General features: G+C 31.5%; 1 long non-coding RNA gene across 1 annotated transcript in view; it reads right to left on the bottom strand.

The window, feature by feature from the left end:
* LOC123573616 (uncharacterized) overlaps positions 1 to 14455 on the bottom strand; it is a 48175-nt gene extending 33720 nt beyond the window's left edge. Inside the window, exon 1 of the long non-coding RNA XR_006698283.3 lies at positions 14272 to 14455. This is a non-coding gene — a long non-coding RNA (uncharacterized lncRNA). The remainder of the gene's footprint in view (positions 1 to 14271) is intronic.
* Between the last annotated feature and the right edge of the window lie 853 nt (positions 14456 to 15308).

Below are 15308 nucleotides of genomic sequence, written 5' to 3'. Positions count from 1 at the left end.
ATTGTTTTAGAATTCTAAATGACTGACTAGGAATGCACATTTTCTTAGCAAAGATGGAGAAAAAATAAGAGCCTATTTGAATAGCGTAGTTAAGAGATGATTTTGACTCAGATGAATACATCATCTGTAGTTTCTGGCTTTTGCAACTAGCTTTTGCATGAACTGAAAATGAAGCTATTGGACATCATATATCACACATACAGCTCCTATGGATCTGTATAAATAAGCAATGGTGATGATGAATGTATTTATATATTCATTCCAATTGATTTATAAGATACCAATTTATAAAAATGAAAAATATTCCCAATGTTGAACTATATTATGCCATTTGTATAATAAAAAGAAGGAATAGAGATAAATGCACTCACTTGGATATGTATATCTCCAGAATTCTATTTCATTTAAAAAACTTAATAAAATTGTTTGCCTTTGGGTACAATAAGATAGCTGTGTGAAGGAACTGGGAAGAGGGTTTTCTACAATATACCATAGTGTAACTTTTGAATTTTGAACCCTGAAAAGCATTAGCTACATAAAAAATAGGTACATAACATTTAAATATAAAAATTATAAACCTCAGAAAAATATTCAGCATTTTGGCACCTATTTGCTGTTTATTTGCAGTTTATTTTAGAGAAGTAATTTTAACTGTTGGAAACAATGCATGGAAATATATCCTAGTTCAGAGTGGAGGGGCAAAGTACCCTTCTCTCTGCTCTTTGTACATTTTTCAAAGTATACCTACTTCCACTGCCTTACCCTTACAGCATTTTCTGCTGAACCTCTTGTCACAGTTATTGATATCAAAATGTTATGCTCTTAGGTTAAGAACAGTCATAGTAAACAATCTTATAACTATGTATAGAGAAATATAAATAAGTTTCTAAAAGAAAGTCAGGGCCAGGTGCGGTGGCTCACACCTGTAATCTCAGAAATTTGAGAGGCCGAGACGGATGGATTACCTGAGGTCAGGAGTTCTAGATCAGCCTGGCCAATATGGCGAACCCCGTCTCTACAAAAAATACAAAAAATTAGCCGGGTGTGGTGGCGCACGTATGTAGTACCAGCTACTCGCTACATGGGAGGCCGAGGCAGGAGAATGGCATGAATCCGGGAGGCACAGCTTGCAATGAGCCGAGCTCGCGCCAGTACACTCCAGCCTGGGCCACAGAGAGAGACTCTGTCTCAAAAAAAAAAAAAAAAAAAGAAAGAAAGAAAGAAAGAAAGAAAGAAAGAAAGAAAGAAAGAAAGAAAGAAAGAAAGAAAGAAAGAAAGAAAGAAAATCGGCATCAATGGAATTTTATAAATTATATAATTTTGTGATTATTATTATGGTTTGCTACTGAACTGTGTCCATGGCCAAGTAAGCACTAGAATTTGATTACCCTATGAATAATGTATTACTTATTTTGGAAGACAGTAATCAGTTTGCTGTTATTAAGGAAACACATAAGCAAATTTGCAAACACTGATTTTAGAAGAAATGTATGTAGAGGCTTCATACAGCATAGTTTAAACCCTTGCTGCTGAATTCAGAAAACTTTGAATTTAGACTATATCATTTACTGAATGAGTGTTTCTCTTTTACCACATGATTAAAAAAAATTAAAAAGTTAATTTTTTTCTTGCTATTGTGGTTGTGATAACATGTAAAATAAATTTTTAAAACAATGAAGCCCTATTTATATTTATACCTTAAATATTGCTTATAACGTTGTTTATAAAAATTAAAATAAAACATGGTACATTTATAACCAAGATTTTCTTATGTACAAAAAAGATAAATGTATAGTATAAAATATTTAAATATAAGAAAAAGCTCATATTTTATTACTGGATTTAATTTACAATTTGGGGAGTTAAATATGGAAAGGTTTTAATGTAGTAAGATATTTAATATGTTAAAACATTTTCAAAAAACAAAATTCTGCTGATAGGCTTTTTTGGGGAAAGGTTTTTTTTCAGACAATCGGCTATTGAAAGGTCAAATAGAAGTTGGCATTCATGTGTGCTAAGTAATTAAAACAACTTCATAAGCAGGTTGTACATAATTATATTGCATGAATATTTTAAGTTTTTAAATATATATTTCTAGTAGAATGTGGTTTTGATTGATTTAATTCTCACAGTATTGTGGGTGTATGAGTCTAGTTGGAAATATTCTTTGGCCTGCTCATATAGCAGCAGATGCACTATTTGCATAAGTAGGATGTTATATGTGGGCTTGTATTTTTGGCTGCCTCTAGATTTATGACACCAATTCATTTTTTTTTTTTTTTTTTTTGCACAGATGTAAGAAAGACTGGCAATATGAAAAGAGGAGTTAATCAATTTCATTTTTAAAAATTGTTACAATAACTCTGATTCAAATCTGCATGTATGTGAATATGATTACTTCATTCATAAACATGTATGAAGCAGAAAATTTTCAGTCACATAATGATTGTGCATTATAAAGTTAGCAATTAAACTAGAGGCTGATGCAGGCACCTTATTTGTATTAAAAATACATTCATCTATTTTAATTATTGAGAAAAAAGTCATTTATAACACTAAACTGAAGAAATAAATGGCTTATTTTTTCAGAAAAAATATACTATTTCCTTATATAGAATATTAAATTGCTAAATAAATGGTCATTTTAATACAGAAAAATATATAAATTATACTATACTATAAAATATTGCTATTATATCATTTAGAAATCTCATGTTATTTAAAATTTTCTTCACTTAGCATGATATGTTTAGAATCCCTAATAATAGCATACTGGCTTTCCTGTGTTTTTTCTCTGGTTTTCATACAGGATTTTTCTACTTGATATGACACATACTAATTTAAATGATTCAATTTGAAGTCAGTATAATGTAAAGCATCACATTTTATAATTTTAATATTTTTTTTTCCTAAATGGTACTCATTTTGTTATAATGATAAATGGGATATTTGTTTGAAAAAATTATAGTTTTAAATAAACTATGCAAATTATTCTTATTAATATTTATCTGAAAATGAAATGGTGCTCATCACTGTGGGGAAGGCTAAGAATGAGAAAAATGGGAGTACATGGCCAAAGGATACAAAATAGCAGATATGTAGAAAGTGCAAGCATAGATAACTAATGTATAAGAGAAGTACTAATGCTAATAAACTTATATGGTAGTTTTTTTTTTTTTGATAAGTAGATTTTAGACACTCTCATCACCAATAAAGAAACTATGAGATGATAGACGTTAATCTGCTTCAATATAGTAACCATTTTACAATCAATATGGATTCCATAACATCATGTTGTAAAACTCAAATGTACACAATAAAATTTATTTTAATAATTGAAAATTTAAAAATTGAAAACCTGAGACAATTCTGATAGCTAAATGAGTAGTGAATTTAATGAATTAAGACTGGAAGCAGGGATGCCAGATAGAAACTGTTGCCGTGCATTAGGAGAAATGTTATAAAGTTTTGAATAAGTCAAGTAGTAATATAGGGAGAAAAAAATTGGTAATGTGAGAAATAGTTATGTGTATATTAAAATTATTTTGTAATTCATTTTTTCAAAAATTAATATATCACTTTCTAATTTTACTTGACATTTCAAAATATATTATCGAAAATAAAAGTAATGATAATTTTGGAAAAGAAATAGTTAAACTTCTATTAGAAACAGATATGTAGGTATAGATATATTAGATTGATAGATGTGATGTCTAGCTAGATATTGATACACTCACAGAGAACTGAAAAATAAAAATGGTAGAATTGCATTATAAAATTGGCCACGTTTGGGGTTGAGGAGAAGAATATTTAATTCATATTTATTTACTACTGAAGTCACAATACAGTTTCTTTTTTTTTGTTTTAGAAGATATAATGTCTCAAGCACGTCTAAATTAATTCTAAGATGTAAGTATCTGCTTAGGGAGAAGATTACTGAACTGCTGTATCCCAAATTAAAAATCTCACTGAGCCTTCTACCTTTGTATAATCAATAAAAGTTTATTTATAATAAAAATTTGGGGAGTTCATGGCCTTGGAATAACATCTCAAGTGTAAAAATGTATAAAATACTTTTACATAACAATTCTCCAGAATAATTTTCTGAAGGAGGATCCTTATCTATTTTTATTGCTTGATGGGAAAACACAATAGAGATAATATCAAGGACTAATGATAAATATTTAAATGTTAAATTCTAAACCATTAAGGATTTGAGATGTTAACTCACAACTAACATTGTTTCTTCACTCCCCAATTGCTAGAATTATTGCCCCAGAAAACAAGCAGGTGTTTCCAGGAAGAGAAGAAAGCTTACATTTCCAAATTATTCTCGGGGGCCTCTACCTAAAAGGAGAGACTATCTTTAGTTTCCAAGGTTATCTGTAATACAAATATTCTTGCAATTCTTTTTGCTCAGAGGCCCAGACCAAGCAGGAACAGAAGAAATCCAGGAAGAATTCCAGTCTAACACTAAACAGAGTCCAATGTTTAATTTATCTAATAATTATTACAACATTACAAATATTTGAAAACATACTATAATGACATAAATTAATTTCTTTGCTTCATTTCATTTCAATAGTTTGCTTATTTGATTTATATCTTTTATTCACCTTGGTAAGCAGAATAATAGTTGTCCAAAGATGTCCACATCCTAATCCAGGAGACCTGTGAATATGATACCTTACAAGATAGACAAAAAGGATCCGAAAATATGATTGAATTAATTATCCTGAAATGAGATTACCCTGGATAATCTGAGTGGGCTCAGTGTAATCACAAGAATCCTCATAAGGGTCAGAGTTGGAGAGAGATGAGAAGATGATAAACTTCTGGCTTTAAAGATGAAGGAAGATGCCCTGTGACAAGAAATGGTGGCTTCCAGAAGCTGAAGACTAGAGAATCGATTCTTCCTAGAGCATCCAGAAGGAATATGTCTTAACACCTTCAAGCCTAGCAAAACCCATTTAAAACGCCTGGCTTCCAGAAATTTAAAACAATAAATTTGTGTTATATTAAGCAACTAACTTGGTGGAAATTTGTTGCACCGGATAGGAAACCAATATAAAATAAACTAATATGTTCACTGAGGAAAAAAATCAGAGTTGAAGAACTGTATGCGTCCCTATTGAAACTTTTTCCCTTATATTTTATTTAGCTATTATGTTAATATTTTCTCATATTGTTTGAAAACAACTCATATATATCTGATCTTTATTTTCTTTTAAATGCTTATGCTCAAAACTCTTAAGTTTTTGCGAAGTACTGTATAGTATTTTTAATATTATTCTGTTCTAAATACCATATAATTAATATTTAATGTCTTTGTAGACCATCAATTGTGTGGAGGTATATCTCAATGAATTTCACATATGAATAAAGCCCCTAACCAGCACTTAGAAAGAGAACAATGTATAAATGGCACAATAAGTACCCTTTCTGACCCCTCTGGTAACATTTTCCTCTATTAGATTCATAAAAATCTTACTCTTTTATGTCTGGCTTCTTTCTTTCAACATTTTTTTGTGTGAGTTTGACCTGTGTTGCTGCATCTAGCAATAATTTGCTCATTTTTATTGCTGTATAATATTGAATTGTATGCATATACCAGAGTGCATTTATCCATTTTAGATCATTAGATACTTAATTTTTTGTGTGCATTGGAATACTTCTGCTATGAATACCTTGTCATGACTTTTTATGCTAATAGCTGTACATTTCTATTACATATAAAATGAAAATAATTTTGTTTCATATAGTGTGGACATTTTCATCTTTGATTGTTACTGCCAAGTGGTTTTCTAAAGTGTGCATGTCATTTATTTCTCCAACCATTTATGTATGAGAATTCCAAATGTCCCATATTCTCTCTAATACTAGGTATTATTCATCTTTTTTCACTTTGACCATTCTAGTTGGTTATAAAGGTATTTTATTTTTGTCTTAATTTGCATTCCACAGTAAGGAATACATTTTCACATGCTTATTTGCCATTTGAGGACTCTCAAGTGGGATGTACCTATCAGTTTCTCCTCATTTTTCTATTGAGTCATGTATCTTTTTCTTATTAATTTTTGAAAGTTATTTATATAGCCTGTTTACATTTCCATCTCACACTCTGTGGCTTGCCTGTTTATTCTCTTAATCTTTTCTTTTGATTAACAGAATTGTAGTATACTATAATTTATCAGTGTTTTTCATTCATGGTTAGTGCCTCCTGTTTTATCATAGTTTACTAAGTCTTTTCTTACTGAAAGTTTGTGAAAATATTTTCTTATATTTACTTCTAAATACACACTTCTAAATACAACAGTGTTTTAACTTTCCCATTTACGTCTAAAAAACATCAAGAATTAATTTTGTGTATGCTGTAAGGAAGGATAATAATTAATTTAATGTTTTTAATTTTAAAACAATTTTAGATTTATAGAATTATGGTGAAGAGCCTACGGAGAGCTCTGGTATATTTTACTCCAGTGTTATTAACATCTACTAACACACCCCTACTATTAACATCTTACAAAAGATAAATCCATTTGTCACAATTTATAAACCACTATTGATACATCATTATTGACAAAAAGTCTATATATTTTGTTTGTTTGTTTGTTTGCAATGGAGTCTCTCACTATCACCAGAGCTGGAGTGCAATAGCATGATCTTGGCTCACTGCAACCTCCGTGAACTTCAGGTTCACGCGATTCTCCTGCCTCAGCCTCCTGAGTAGCTGAGATTACAGGTGCACACCACCACACTCAGCTAATTTTCTGTATTTTTAGTAGAGATGGGGTTTTACTATGTTGGCCAGACAGGTCTTGAACTTCTGACCTCATGATCCACCCACCTAGGCCCCCCAAAGTGCTGGGATTACAGGCGTGAGCCACCACTCCCAGACCAAAAGTCTATATTTTATTCAAATTTTCCACTTTTATTTAATGCACTTTTTAAGTGAGATCTCACTAGGATACCACCTTACATTTAGTAGTCATGCCTCCTTAGGCTTTTTGTGGTTGTCATAACCTCTTAGACTTTTCTGATTTTTGATGACCCTGACAGTTTTGAGAATTACTGATCACATATTATCTAATACATACCTCAAGTGACATTTGTCTGGTACTTTTCTGATGATTGGACTGGAGAAATATGTTTTGAGGAGGAGGACAACAGAAGTAAAGTGCCATTGTCATTACATCATATCAGGGTTACGCCCTATCAACATGACTAAGAATTATTCATGTTAACGTTGATTATCTGACTTGAGGCAGTGTTTGTAAGTTTCTCCGCTGTAATTCTACTCTTTCTTTCTCTTTTGTACTGTATCCTTTACAAAGAAGCTTTTATGTGCAGCCCACACTTAAAGAGTAGGAAGTTATGCTTTGCCCACTAATGGCAGATAAATTATTGGAATTCTTCTGTATAATATATTAGTCTGTCCTGTCCCATTTATTTATGTATTAATTCATTTATTTACATCATGATACATTCAAATATATTTATTTTATTTTATGGCTATAATTCAATGTATAATTATCTTGCTGTTTAAATTGTTCCAACTTTGCTCATTTGGAGTTCATTTGTTAGGTACCCATGTTCTTTTGACATACTGAGATCTTCGTGTGTGTGTGCATGTGTGTGTGAGTGTGTGTGTGTGTGTGGTGTTTTTCTTTCATTATTTTTCCTTTTCTGAGCCTAATTTCGGGTATGCAAGATGCTCCAGTCTCATCTTGCCTATTTCCAACCCAGTGCTAGATTCAGCTTTTCTCCAAGGTGTACAGATTCCTTTAACTGAATAATGTTATTAGAAACAAAGAAGTGGCAACTAAGTGTGCTTGTTGCTATTTGGGTAATGTTCCTTCTAGACCTCAGCTGTCAGAGCAAAAGCATATATATATATATATGTGTGTGTGTGTGTGTGTGTATGTATACATATATATGTCTGTATATATACAAGCATCTATAAATATTTCTGTATGTAACTATGTCTATATTAAATTTAACGTGAATTTATAATGATATCTCTAATCTATTACCACATGGATTATCATTCTAGTCACTTCCCATTGATTATTTGTAACTTCCCATTCTAAATGTAAGAAATATGGCTTCCAACATCTGCCATCCATTTGCTAAACTGACCAATGCCTGTATACATGTATAATGTTTGTAAAATTGTTGATCTCTACCCTTATAGGGAATAGTTTGATCAACTAGCATACAGTGCTTATCTAAAGCTCCCATTGCCTTTAGTCTTATAGATTCTACTCACTTTCAAAGCTACTAACATCAACACCTTATCCCTCATTTTACTGATTTCATACAGTTATATTACATTTACATTCTCTTGACAAATTTTGAATTCCATTTCGGTTCCACCGACTACCTAAATTTTTTTTAATTGCATACATTAAAGTGTACTCATTGTGCTGTACAATTTTATGTATTTTAAAAATACTTAATGCTTCGTATTTACCATTATGTATCAAACACAATAATTACATTATCCTAAAAATTCCCTGTGTTTCAGTTATTTAACTGCCTCGCACTTCAACCCTTAAACCCTGGCAACTCTCAATCTGTTTACCATCGCTGTAATTTTGTTTTTTCATGGAAGTCATATTAGCATAATGTAGCATGTAGTTTTTCTTTAGACTGGCTTCTTTCTTGCAGTAATAGAAAGAATAATAAAATAATGTTTATACAGCAATTGTCAATGTTCACATGGTTAGCATTAGTAGTTATAAATTTCTTTCGGCAGAAGTGTGTCATACTTAAACATCTAGTTTTTTTAAATAGTTTTTGTGGAAGATAAATGGAAGCAAAACTTGAACCACATCATGTGTGAACATTGTTCTTGATAAAAGGTTATTAATGGCTGAAAAAACTCAAATGAGAACTTTAAAATATGATGCAATTTTTGTCAGCACACGTTTAATTTTAAGATCTATTTTGAACTCTACCCAAACCACCTGGGGAGAAATTCCTTCAGGGAAAATAAAAATCACTGCATCATGATTCTACTTGCTACCATTAACAGACATTGCAGACTTGTTAATAGGATCTGTCTTCAACATTTTCTGACCATATGTTCATGCAGATGAAACATTAACACTCATTGATTGCACAATTCCATTAATCTCTATCATTCTTCTCACAAAATACTCTCCAATTAGGTATTCTTTCAAATACTATGATTCTTCTATGGATTAAATTTTTATCTCACCGACTTTTCAATCCTGACTTTCCAATCTCCATCTGAATATCTATTGTCCTCTGAAGCCCCATTCTATGGTGAACACAGAAAAAAAATTATTCTGTATCCTCATGCTCTTTCCAGAATCCATGCACAATCTCCTTGCCTTAGGAGACATTTTCCTCCTTCCCCAAAACATCCATTTGTGGTAGTGTTGTTTTTCTCCTAACTCCCCTTGGCCTTTGTTTAAATGCCCATGTCATCTGTATACAGCGTTACAACCTTCACCCTTGCCTCTCTTCATAGTTAGGTAGTCAGTCTGTATTTTATTGAATTTAAATTCTGGTTTCAGTGTCTTTCTATCTGTTACAATAATTTCTGTTTATCTGTTTTTCTGTCTCTTTCTCTCAACACATGCACATACATGCATACACGTAAAATAAAAAGCTACAATTTTTATATGGGTAAATAACACATTTAAAAGTCAACATTATTTTCTCAAAAATAGACTTTTTCATAAAAAATGTATAAGTAACAGTCTATACTTAGAAGACAATAAATTGATTATAGTAAATGTCTTTGCTATAGTCTTATAATGTTCTCTAAAGTGACAATTTGGAACCACATTTTCTTTAGCATGTAAGTTTAGTGACTCAAAAATGGAAATCTTGAGAGGTAATTTAAGAATATTCATTCATTTACTTATTCATGATTTCATTCATTTAAAAATCATTTTATGAGTGATTACATTATTCCAGGTAGTTTCTGAGAACTAAAGAAAAAAAATGACACTGACTTTCTTTGAAAAAATTTAATCCAGTAGAGAAATAGACATTCAAATGAAGAATTAAAATCTAATGTGATTTTTGATGTATTGAGTATATGAATGTGGTATAATTAGTGCTCAGGGAAGGATTTTCCAATTAACTCTACAACTTTGAAACACAGAGAAAAACTTGTAAAAAAGAACCTATGATATAATTGTATGTTCACTCACAAAGACCATATCCCTGTGGAAATGACAAAAATGATGACAACAATCGTAGATTATCATTGTACTAAACATGATGGGAATATATAAAGAAGTCTAGACAATAACTAATTTAATTTTTATTTAATGTATCTATTAAATTCACTTCTTTTCTCTGAAGAGCTGCTATTTAAACTAAAATACAGTATTCAAGTCATTTTCTAACAACATTCACTGATTCTGCATCCTATATATAAATCTGAAGATGAATAAAATGTTACTTTACCTTTAAGGTCTCAGAGTATATTTGTTAAATCATACACACAAAAAAAATAAATCAATGTGTTAAAGGTTACAAATTGAGTTTATTAAACTATGTGTTTAATACACTTGTTTTAACAATGTGTTAAGGGTTAAAAACGAGGTAAATTAAAGCATGGTTGTGGAAGCTGATTATGAGAAAGGAATGACAAATGATCTTGGCCTGGAGTAGGAGTTTGCAAGAAAAATGAGTGATGGAAGGTTGTTATAAAAGTTAAAAGAATGTTTTCTAAGCTATGTAATTATTGAAGGGTATTTCAATTTTGGGTAATGGTGAAAAATTATCTGTAGAATTTTGTGTGAGGAATAAAAAAAAAATTGAGGTTGAGCTATAAGTCAAATTTTCAATGGGTATAATATATCCAATTTTCAGGAAGATCACCGTTTCTATGCCTAAAAAGAAATGCAGTGGCATCTATTAGATATTTATATTATGTAACCAGGTATAATTTAAACATATATATACACACACACACATATATATGTATATATAAAAATTGTTTATAAGTTTATTTTTTTATGTTTTTTCCTAAAAACTGGTCAAATATACTGGGTTTTAGATACATTTACCATGTCTCAACCTTTCTAACTATTTCTATGAGTGTGTGTGTGTGTGTGTGTGTGTGTGTGCCTATGTGTCTTTATTTCTCTCTCTTTCTCGCTTTCTCTCTTACTGACAGAAGTGATGAATTGATGTAGAGCACCATAAATATTTTAGATTTTCATTCTGAGTAAGGAAGACTGTATAAAGTAAATATATGCGATATTTACACAGACAGTAGGTCGTGCTAGTTAAATAATTTTCACAAAGAGTTATCCTTTGAAAAAACACATATGGTTTTCAGTTTTCAGTCCAGCATGTAAGAAGCATGGAAGTCATCATTCTGTCCAAACGAGTAAAAAACTGAAGACATTGATAAATTAATGAGTTTTCTTAGACCCTAAAAGCAGTGAGGTGACAAGTCAAACAGCTGTCCTCTAAATTGGAGACAGCAACAGGTGAATACAGATAATCATAACATACCAGAGCAGCAATGTCCAAAGAAACCCGTGCCTAGGTGGAAAAACATGAACCATGATTTATGAATTGCTGTGGGTTCAGTGTGGACAACTCTGAGACTTAAAAACTCCAGGGAGACAGTCATAGGTGGTTCCTCACTCTCTTGGGATTTCTGCCTCTCAATCTCTACCAGGTTTTCACAGTGAATATCACACACACACACAAACCCTGGACAGAACATATATTACTTATGTGTTTATATATTTGGATACAAAAGAATGATCAATATAAATAATTTACATAAAGTTACTGATATGATTTGGCGGTGTCCCCACCCAAATCTCAACTTGAATTTTATCTCCCAATTCAATCTTTTCAAACGTTTAGAAACAAAATGTTTCATGTAAAGTGGCAAAGTTCCTCTGTTATGCCTTTCACTGTTTAATATATGGAAATGCATATGCTCTTTACATGAATTTTTTTAGCTACAAGTGTCTGTCTTTCTCATCAAATGAGAGCTCACATTTGTCTAAGTAATACATTTTGAAACATATTTTGAAAATTAAAGAATATTATAAATCATGTCTAGGTAGGTACAAGTTCATGAACTATAGTTTGTGTTAAGCACTCCAAATAATTACATTTTAAATGAATGTATTTCTTAATCTCTTATTGGTTATTGTTAGTTGTTAATAAATTTTTTCTCATCTTTTTTTCTTCTTAAATTGTGTTTTTGCTGTTATTGTTTCAGAAACATTATAATCAATTACAGCATGGTTTTTTTCATTATTTAAACCCTCTGCATGTGATTGAAAACAAAAATCTTTCTGAAAGTTTCAAACTCTAGAGTAATTTTTTGTGTCATTTCTTGTATAGTGTAGACCTAAGGTGGTGAATATGCAGTAGATTTTTAACTGAAATTGTTTTTATACTGATATAAATTTTGAAGCTGTTATACAAAATATATCACAATTTGAATTTAACTAGATGTAAATGCCTAACTTTAAGAGATAAAAAAATCTTAAGTGCTCCTTTTTCAAAGGACACCATATGCAAATAAAATTTTGTATGTGGAAAACACTTTTAACGAGTAACACTATAACCTATATTTACCAGTTATTTTCTCTCATTTGCATTATGGAAATTATGTTGAGTGAGTAGGAAACTGTTGAAACTGTTACTATGCTCCAAGGAAATGTCTCAGCAACCAATTTAAAATGAGAATTATTTGAAAATAGAATAAAACAACTTTGTAATGCATATCTTACTTTCATTGTGACAGAAATTATCGAGCTATTGCGTGAATACCTCTCTCTTTTCTTAAGGGAACTAGCTATATCTTTCTTGCTGTTAAGTGTACACATATGAGTAAATTCCACATCCAGACAATGGAATGTAAGTAGAAGTAATATGCTACACTTGAAGTCATTGCCTATGAAAACCCCTTTTACAATTTTTTACTGTATCTTTTTCTTCTATTCCAGGTAGAAATAGATACGAAATCCACAAAGTGAAGATGGTAAAGCTTCCATAGTCCTGTTTTCTTGAATAACTACATGAAGCAGAAATTCTCTAGCGTGCTGATCGGTCTTTATGTAAATCAGAAATTAACTTTAATTATAGTAAGTATTCAAAAAAGTAGAATTGCACAGTGAATGTTTCAGGGAGTTCTCTCCAAATTGTCTGGAAAAAATATACATATGCATAAAAAGTAAGATTTTTACTCCATTGGTAGTAGCTTTCCTGAACTCAATTTCCTACAGAACCAAAGGGAGGGGATATAAAATGGAGGGACCACAGAACGTCCCAGCTTCTTTCCAGCAATTAGTCACCAACAACTTTGTAAACAGCTAGAACCAAGTAAATAATTTATTCTTTAATAGCAAGGCCACTCCCAAACTTTATAATATATATATATATATACAGAACAGCCAAGAATAAGATGCTTTACCAAAGACAAAGTTTCATAGTAAATTCACCTGAGTCATGACCCAAGCATGTCTTTCTGCAGAATCCATATAGAAGGGTGCATATATTTGCACTTTAACTCTTCTATCCATGAGTATCAGCCTTCAATAAATGATGTTCTGGGGTTTAAGCAAAATAATTTATTGACATTATGTGCCACTGATTTCAGCTTTTATAATTCTAATAGCATTACCTTTAGCAAAACATTATAATTAGAGAACTATAATTAGAAGAAAATTTTTCTATCTCTTAGTTATTATAGTTTACTTAATTTATTGCTTATGCTTATTCTTTTTGTTACCCATTTCTTATTATATTTATAAATAATTTGCATACTAGTATTGTATTTCTATGCCTTGATTTTACATCTGATTTTAGGGAAAAATTTTACTTGAAAATGTCAAACATCCTGAGGGGAAAAAAAAAATAGAAAGCATCTGCATATAATAATATATTTTATTTGCATACAACATCCATTAGCTCTAATGCATTAATGGGCTTTAAAGTAGATCACTCAAATATGAAAACAAGAAATAAAAAAATATATAAAGGGCAAAAAAGTTTTAAACTGAATAAGAAGAAAAGCATATTAAATAAAATATGTTGATTAAGATTATTTTGTGGAGAACATAAGAAAGACAGCAGAATAAGAATTCCCAGGCTTTACCCCTCACAGAAAAACTGATTTAAAAATAACATACAAACCAAAACACCCTTTAAAGAAGTCCAGAATTTTGTTAAGAAGTTGCAGTAGCCTGGACAACCACAACATTAATAACAACTACATTGAAATTGGTAAGAAGAGAAATTTCGCTTTACCTGCAACAGTATTTCCCCAAATCTGGCAAAACTCAGCTCCCAGTGAAATCATCTTGTCTTGTAACTTCTTCCTGATGGAAAAAGAGAAGGACGTATGCATCTAATGTCTCCAGGCTTTTGGTACTCTGCCCCAGGGAGGAACTGGCTTCTGTCTTGCCTCATCTGGAGTGCTGATGAAACTGGCATAGTTTGGATGTCCAATAACAGCTAAGGAGAGAGGGAAGGAGTGGGTGGCTTACTGCATCCAACATGGCTGTGCCAGAAAGGGGAGAAGGTGAAGAACATGAGGCTTCTGGACAAGGAAGAAAGAAGAGAAGTGAAATATGTCTTCAACATTCTGGTCACTTGGTGTGTTTTCCAAGGAACTAGTTTCTCTCTCACCTCACCCTTAGTACTGATGGACAGGCACAGTTTGGATGCCTGGAGACAGCTAGGAACAAAGTAAACAGGCAGGCATCTTGCTGCATTAGACAGAGCTCTGCAAGATTGGATGAAGACATGTAACTTGAGGCTTCTCCACAGGGAGGGAAGAAGAGGAGTACAACATGCCTCCAACGTCTCAGACAGTAGTACTTTCATCAGACATTAGAGGGAATAAGAGATTATAGGTTTTAGAAGAAAAGAAGGAGGAGAAGGAGAAAAGAAGAAGGAGGAGGAGAGGAGGAGGAGGAAGAAGACCAAAAACAACCAGAAAATCTCTCATTATAAATCCACATGCACAAATCCAGACAAGACCCATCTATAAAAAAGGTTCTAGAGATTCCCAGAATCCCTTGAAAAGCTGAATGGTAAACATCTTTCCCTGTCAGTAAGACTGTAAGAAGTGGCTTTCTATTTCAAATGCACAGAAAGTGACACAAAGATACAAGGAACTTGAGAAATAAGAAAATATAATACAATCAAAGGAACAAAATAAATCTTGAATAACCAACTCTAAAGAAATGGATACTCATGAATTAATTGACAAAGAATTCAAAACAATCATCTTAGTGAATCTCAGTGAGTAACAAGATAACACATAAACAACTAAACAAAAT

This window comes from Macaca fascicularis, chromosome 5 (assembly GCF_037993035.2).
Source record: "Macaca fascicularis isolate 582-1 chromosome 5, T2T-MFA8v1.1".
Taxonomy (NCBI): domain Eukaryota; kingdom Metazoa; phylum Chordata; class Mammalia; order Primates; family Cercopithecidae; genus Macaca; species Macaca fascicularis.
The sequence above is the reverse complement of the archived record's forward strand: the minus strand, read 5'-3'. Positions and strand labels throughout refer to the sequence as shown.